This window comes from Tupaia chinensis, unplaced genomic scaffold, assembly GCF_000334495.1.
Source record: "Tupaia chinensis unplaced genomic scaffold, TupChi_1.0 Scaffold143782_1, whole genome shotgun sequence".
Taxonomy (NCBI): Eukaryota; Metazoa; Chordata; class Mammalia; order Scandentia; family Tupaiidae; genus Tupaia; species Tupaia belangeri.
This window is the reverse complement of record NW_006203631.1, coordinates 86,794-93,760: the sequence shown is the minus strand read 5'-3', so window position 1 is coordinate 93,760 and position 6,967 is coordinate 86,794. Positions and strand designations below refer to the sequence as shown.

The 6,967-nt window shown below is 42.5% G+C and overlaps 1 pseudogene; it reads left to right on the top strand.

The window, feature by feature from the left end:
• The first annotated feature begins 5,585 nt into the window (after positions 1–5,585).
• The window catches only part of LOC102484457 (protein BUD31 homolog pseudogene), a 2,412-nt pseudogene continuing 1,030 nt past the window's right edge, over positions 5,586–6,967 (top strand).

Genomic DNA, 6,967 nt, shown 5'->3' with positions numbered 1-6,967 from the left:
ACATAGATTATCTAATTGGAGAATGAAATTATAATCTAAGGTCCCATTTACTGGCCATATTATTCCCTCTGGCAACTTGTATTGTGGCCATGCAGTATTACAAAGGAAATGAGCCTCCTCCTCTTGAGAGATTGGGGTCAAATTGGTCCCAGTGATAGAGGATGTGCCCCAGTGGGGAGTCTCTTGAAATCGAAGAACGATTTCCCCTCTAGAAGGAGGGAAGAAAAAAGGAGAGGAATGGAATTTAGAGGCAAGCCTAGAAAGACCCGAGGCATCCCTGCAGAACCAGTCCAGGTAACAAACCTCACCCCCCAGTGGTTTGGGCTAGCCAACCAGCGAGTTGCGCTAGCCGCCCAGAGTGAAGAGAATGAAGGGAAATGTCTCCCCCGTGTACCCCCGGAGTTAGTGCACCTATCCAAGGGCCTGTGAGTCTCTAACTACCCCATCCCGAAGCCTGGGACCATTTCCGAGAGAGTTCCTCTGAGAGCATTCCCAGTCTTCTCCCTGGGAATTCTGAAAGGAGAAGTTAAAACCTCTTCCCTGGACCCATTTCCAGTGTCATGTGAGACTCATCAGAGGTCAAAACCTCTTCCTCATGCTCACCAGTATAAAAAGACATCTAAAGAGGCAAAATACCATCTACAAAAAAACCCGGCATCAATGACAAGGGGAAAAAATATTTTAGAAAAGGTCTTGTTAGCAAAGTCCATACCCAAAATTTGTAGATTTGGAAAAACAAAGGGCAAGAAATGAGATGGGGTACCCAGGGCTCCAGAAATCCAAGACCCAGAAGAAAAAGTGGCCAGAAGTTAGAGCTGGAGATTGCAGAGAGCCCGGCAAGGCATAGCATGGTTTATACTCACAGACCTCATTTGATGTTCGAGTGGAAAGTTCAGTGGCTGCAGCAGAGAGAGACTGGTCTGGAAAGCACCTGAAAACACGATCCAAGTCACCGTGCCAATATGGTAGCAGGATCTGGACCCAAAGAACCAAGGACTTCACAACGCAGCTCGACACTTTCCCATCTGTCAACATTATTTCCCATGCTTCCCCCTTTTTTCTTTTATTTTTTTAATCCAATTTTAAAAGGAGAAACTGGCCCATGGAGATCTAAGGATTTTAATGAGGTGGACCAGCATGCTGCTTTTTTGAGCGTCTCTCCACTAAATGTCACTCATGTATTGAGATCACTCGTCTTACCTGTCTCAGTTTCCTTCAATTATTTAGCACCCTTGAAGGAGGCCCCAAACCCTTGAGTGGTTAGCTCTTATTTGGCATTTACTAGATGGGCTTGTTAATTATTGTGCTTGGGGTTACCTATAGGACCACTGCTAGTCCTTTTGTTTTTATTCATTCATTTATTTTTAATTTTTTTTCACATGAGTTTTGCCAGAGAAAGACAGAGAGAGAGAGAGAGAGAGAGAGCAAGCTGCCAGGTTCATGACTTGAACCGTGGTCGACCATGTGAGAATTCCAGCGCCTTAACCACCATGCCACCTGCTGTCCTCAGGACCACTGCTAGTCCTAAGAGGAGGAAACCTTCCCTGCTCCAGACACTCCCAGTACAGCTCCCAGTCGCCTGGGGTGCCTACCTTGCAGGGAGGGGCAAGTGCTCTTTATCTTTGGAGCTGAGTGGTTCAGTCTCTCATTTGCCTATGAATAAGACAGTTTGGTTTCTCTAGTGCAAACGCATAGCAGCCAATTAAAGCAGTTTTAAGGAGGAAGACCCTTTAGAATGCTCCTTTTTTTCTTTTTTTCCCTTTTATTTTTTTAAAATAATTTAATGCACTTTCATACTTTTGGTTTTCCTAACTATCCACTCAAAGGGGAAGAAAACACTAAACCTTGCTCAGAGAGAGCAAATCACTACCCCTCACTCAGAAGGGAGCAAACTGCTGCCCCTCCTTGGAGGGGAACAAACCTGGGTTACCCAAAACAGACAGACAAACAAGTAAAACGAGCTTAGAAATAAACCAGACTGTCTACCAAATTTTGGGATGTCCGGGACCAGAGGACTTACCGAATCTCCCCTGAGGAGAGGCTGGGAACCAGAGAGGGCACAAAGAGCCCACTGCTGGTACCAGGCACCGGGTTCAAAGCAACCGCTCAGAAGATCTCCAGTTCATCTCTGGTCCCTTCATGGTCACCATCTTGTCAATGGAAAATAACCAGCTCTTTAAAAATTAATAATTAATGGGAACCAGCAGTTAGCGTAATGGCTATGTTGCTGGACTCCCACGTAGTCGACCGCAGTTCGTGTCCCGGACCCGGTGGCTTAAAAAACTCACGCCGGGCGCGTGTGCGTGCGTGCCCAAGATCCCGAGAGGAGAATGGAGGAGAAGGGATTGCGGCGTGGCCATCCCCCCTGGGGGGTGATTTCTCGCTTTCTGTCTCTATGTCTCTCTCTGTCTGTCTGGCAAGTGCACGCGCCCTACAGTGAAAATCTCTCCAAAAAAATAATTAATAATTAATAATTAATGTGGTTTACTTCCAAGCAGAAAATGAGTGATGTAGACCCAGGAAGGAGAGGAAGCAAACATGCCTTTCTCAGGGTAATCAGGTACAGAGGTTCCTTTTATTTGATTTTGAGAGTGACAGATAAAATTAGTGAAAAGATTTCAATTGATCTGGCCCAAAAAGGCAGGACATGTGGAAGTGGGAGCTTGTAGGCTATAGGTGAGTTTCACAATTTTTAGCTTGGTGATTGGAAGGGAAGATTTGTGTCTTGGGAAGAGATAAGCAAAAGAATATACTGTAATCGATTGAATATACATCTCAAAGATACTATGCCAGGGACAGGATGTAGGAAGAATCCTATTAATGGAAAAAATGGCCTATTAATGTTTGCAGACATGACTTCCCCTAGGCCCTCTGGAAAGGACTTTGGAAAAATAGGAAAAAGCAATCAGACTTCTGTCCACAGGTACTAAGTTATAAAAAATAAAAAGATTTTGATAACTTTTAAGCAGACACATAAAATATAGCTATTGTTGAACTAAAGTTTGTCAGAATAATCACTCAACTTGACTAAACTCAAAATTACATTGTTCATAAACTTAAACATCTAGTAGATGTGATATCAGTGTATAGATTTAGGAAAAACATACCCAAGTAGAATAAAAATGTATGCTTGTCCTATGCTTAATGCTGATAATTCAGAAGACATAGCTATTTTTATTAAACCAACAATATTAAGTCTTGTTTGCTAAAGATTTACCTAAATTGAGATGACAGGTTATGCTAATAGTCCTGATTCAATCATCACACATTGTATTCTTGCACTGAAAACTACATTGTACCAGGGCCAGCAGGTGGCATGGTGGTTGGGGTGCTAGATTGCCACATAATCCACCGTGGTTTGAGTCTCAGATCCAGTGGCTTGAAAAATCACAACAAATAAATAGATAAATAAATAATGTTTTGAAAAGAGACATATTGTACCCCCAAGTATGTACAATTTAATACATCAATTTCAAAACATTTATGGTTTTAGAGAATACTTTTCCCACCACATAGGAAGTATTATAAGTTCAGGTACTTGTTTGTTTATTTTTATGAAAGTTTTAGAAATATTGGGTTATGAGATCAGCAGTTGGCTGGACTCCCATGTAGTCGACCGTGGTTCGAGTCCCAGACCTGGTGGCTTGAACTCACCCTGGGCACATGTGTGTGCGTGTCCAAAATCCCGAGAGGAGAATGGAGAAGGGATTGCAGCATGGCCATCTCCCCTGGGGGTTGATTTCTACCTTCCGTCTTTCTGTATCTCTGTCTTTCTGGTGAGTGCACACACCCTATAACGAAAACCTCTAAAAAAAAAAGAAAGAAAGAAAGAAAGAAAAAAAAAGAAGAAGAGAGAAAGAAAAGAAATATTGGGTCATTGGGGCCAGCAGGTGGCATAGTGGTTAAAGCATTGGACTCCCACGTGGTCGACTGTGGTACAAGTCCCAGACCAAGTGCCTTGAAACTCATGCTGGGTGCATGTGAGTGCTTGCCCAAAATCCTAAGAGGAGAATGGAGGAAAAGGGACTGCAGCATGGCCATCCTGCCTGGTAGTGATTTCTCTCTTTCTGTCTCTCTGGCAAAAATCTCTCTCTCTCAAAAAAAGAAAGTAATATTGGGTTGTCAGAAAAGTCATGGCATATTTTTTTTTTTGAGAGTTTTTTTTGCTATAGGGCGCGTGCGCTCGCCAGACAGACAGAGAGAGACATAGAGACAGAAAGCGAGAAATCACCCCCCAGGGGGGATGGTCACGCCGCAATCCCTTCTCCATTTTCCTCTCGGGATCTTGGGCACGCACGCACACGTGCCCAGCGTGAGTTTTAAGCCACCGGGTCTGGGACGTGAACCTCAGTCAACTACGTGGGAGTCCAGTGACATAGCCATTACACTAACTGCTGGTTCCCATGTCTCTTGACATAATTATACCAGATACCTGAAAAGTGAAGCCATGGCATATTTTTGCAACAGATGGCACTAGTACATATTTGGAAGTAGTAGAGTCATTTGCATCTATGTTATTGCTCCGTCATTTGACAGCTGCCAGTTCTACTTTCATTCTTAAAAAAAATGGGACCAGCAGTTAGCATATTGGTTATGTTGCTGGACTCCTACGTAGTCGACTGCGATTCGAGTCCTGGACCCGGTGGCTTAACTCACGCTGGGCGTGTGTGCGTGCGTGCCCAAGATCTCGAGAGGAGAGTAAAGGAAAAGGAATTACAGTGTGGCCATCCCCCATGGGGGGTGATTTCTCACTTTCTGTCTCTCTGTCTCTCTCTGTCTTTCTGACAAGCACATGAGCCCTATAGCAAAAACCTCTCCAAAAAAAAAGAAAGAAAAAATTACGTGATTTGGTTGAGTTTTGGAGATTTTACACAGTGAAGATGGAAGACCAAATTGTGCATTTTTGTCATATTTTACTGTTTTACTTCCATAAAGGGAAGAACAAGCATCAGGCTTCTCAAAAGTTGCATAAAGTTTACAGAGACAATGCTGTATAAGAGTATCAGTGCCAATGATGGTTCACAAAATTCTGTGCTGGTAATTTTGATCTCAGGGATGCTCCTCAGTCAGAGGCCCACCAAGGCTTATGACAACAAAATTAAGGCAATGGTCAAGTCAAACCCACATTACATGATACAAGAGATTGAAGAGACATTGCACATCCATCATTCAAGTGTTTGTGACCACCTGAAGAAACTGGGATATATAAGCAACTCAATATTTTGGTTCCTCATGAACTCTAAGAAGTTCATTGGATATAGAACATATAAACATCTGGGATATGCTCATTAAAAGCAAGAGAAACGATCCTTTTTTTGAAGTAACTGATAACTGCTGATGAGAAGTGGATTGTTTACAACAATGTGGTGTGCAAACGGTCTTTTGTCCCAGTGTGATAATTAGCTTCAAATGAAGGCATGGAAAGCAGACATTCATCAAAGGAAGGTCATGCTCTCAGTGTGGTGGGATTTTAAAAGTGTCATGTTTCTCATGCTCCTACTGAGAAATCATTTCAAATGTATACTGCTGGCATTTGGACAGTTCGAATGAATTCGTCACCCAGAAACATCCAGTGTTCATTGATCATGAAGGAGTTGTGTTCCATCATGACAACGTGAGGCCACACATAAGTTTGATCACCTGTCAAAAATTATCAGAGCTTGGATAGGATGTGTTCTCATACCCACCATACTCGACTGACCTTGCACCATCAGACTTCCACTTGTTTTGCTCTCTTCAAAACTTCTTTCATGGGGGACCAGTGAGTAGTGTAATGGTTACGTCTCTGGACTCCCACATAGTCAACCATGGTTCAAGTCCCAGATATGGCAGTTTAAAACTCATGCCAGGCACATGTATATTCATGCCCAAAATCCCAGGAGGAGAACAGAGGAGAAGGGATTGTGGCATGGCTATCTCCCCTGGGGGGGTGATTTCTCATATTCTGTCTCTCTATCTCTCTCTATCTCTCAGGCAAGTGCATGCACACTATTAAAAAAAACTCTTTGAATGGTATAATGTTTGACTCAGATGAGGCTGTAAATCAGTACCTTGTTTAGTTTTTTGCTAATAAAGATAGGTCCTTCTATGAATGAGGAATTATGAAACTCGCTGAAAGATGGCAAAAAGTTATCAAACAAAATGGGCAATATATCATTGATTGCCCTTCATTCTCTCTCTCTCTTTTTTTTTTTTAGAGGATTTTGCCTTAGGGTGTGTGCACTCACAGGGGGTGGGGGAGAATACAGAGACAGTAAGAGGAAAAGTGAGAAATCACCCCTGTGGGAGATGGTCATGCCACAGTCCTTTCTCTATTCTCTTTCTGGGATCCTGGACATGAATGTATACTCACCCAGTGTGATTTTTCAAGACACCAGGTCTGAGACTGAAACCACAGTTGGCCACTTGGGAGTCCAGTGATGTAACTACTATGCCATCTGCTGGCCCTGACCTTCATAATATTTATAAATAAATGAGCTTTGAAAAACATGCATTACTTTCCTGACAACACAATAATTAATTTATATAAGTGATTTTTATCTCAAAGTCAATTAAAATAGAGCTCCATTAAGGATTTTTATAAATTTTATAAGTTAATACCTTCTAATGGTTAAAAAAAAATCACAAAGGCCAACAGGTGGCTTGATGTTTAAGGTATTGGATTTCCACATGACTGACCATGGTTCAAATCCTGGACCTGGTGACTTGCTTTCTCACTTTCCCTCTCTGTCTCTCTCTGGTCAAATTTAAAAATAATAAATAAATTAAATTAAATTAAATAATTCTTTTTTTAAAAAATCACAAATACTGAGACCAGCAGGTAGCATGGTGGTTAAGGAGCTGGACACTCCCACATGGCCAACCATGGTTTGAGCCCTGGCGGCTTGCTTTCTGACATTCTCTCTCTCTCGCTCTGTGTGTGTGTGTGTGTGTGTGTGTGTGTGTGTGTGTGGCAAGTATGCTCCTT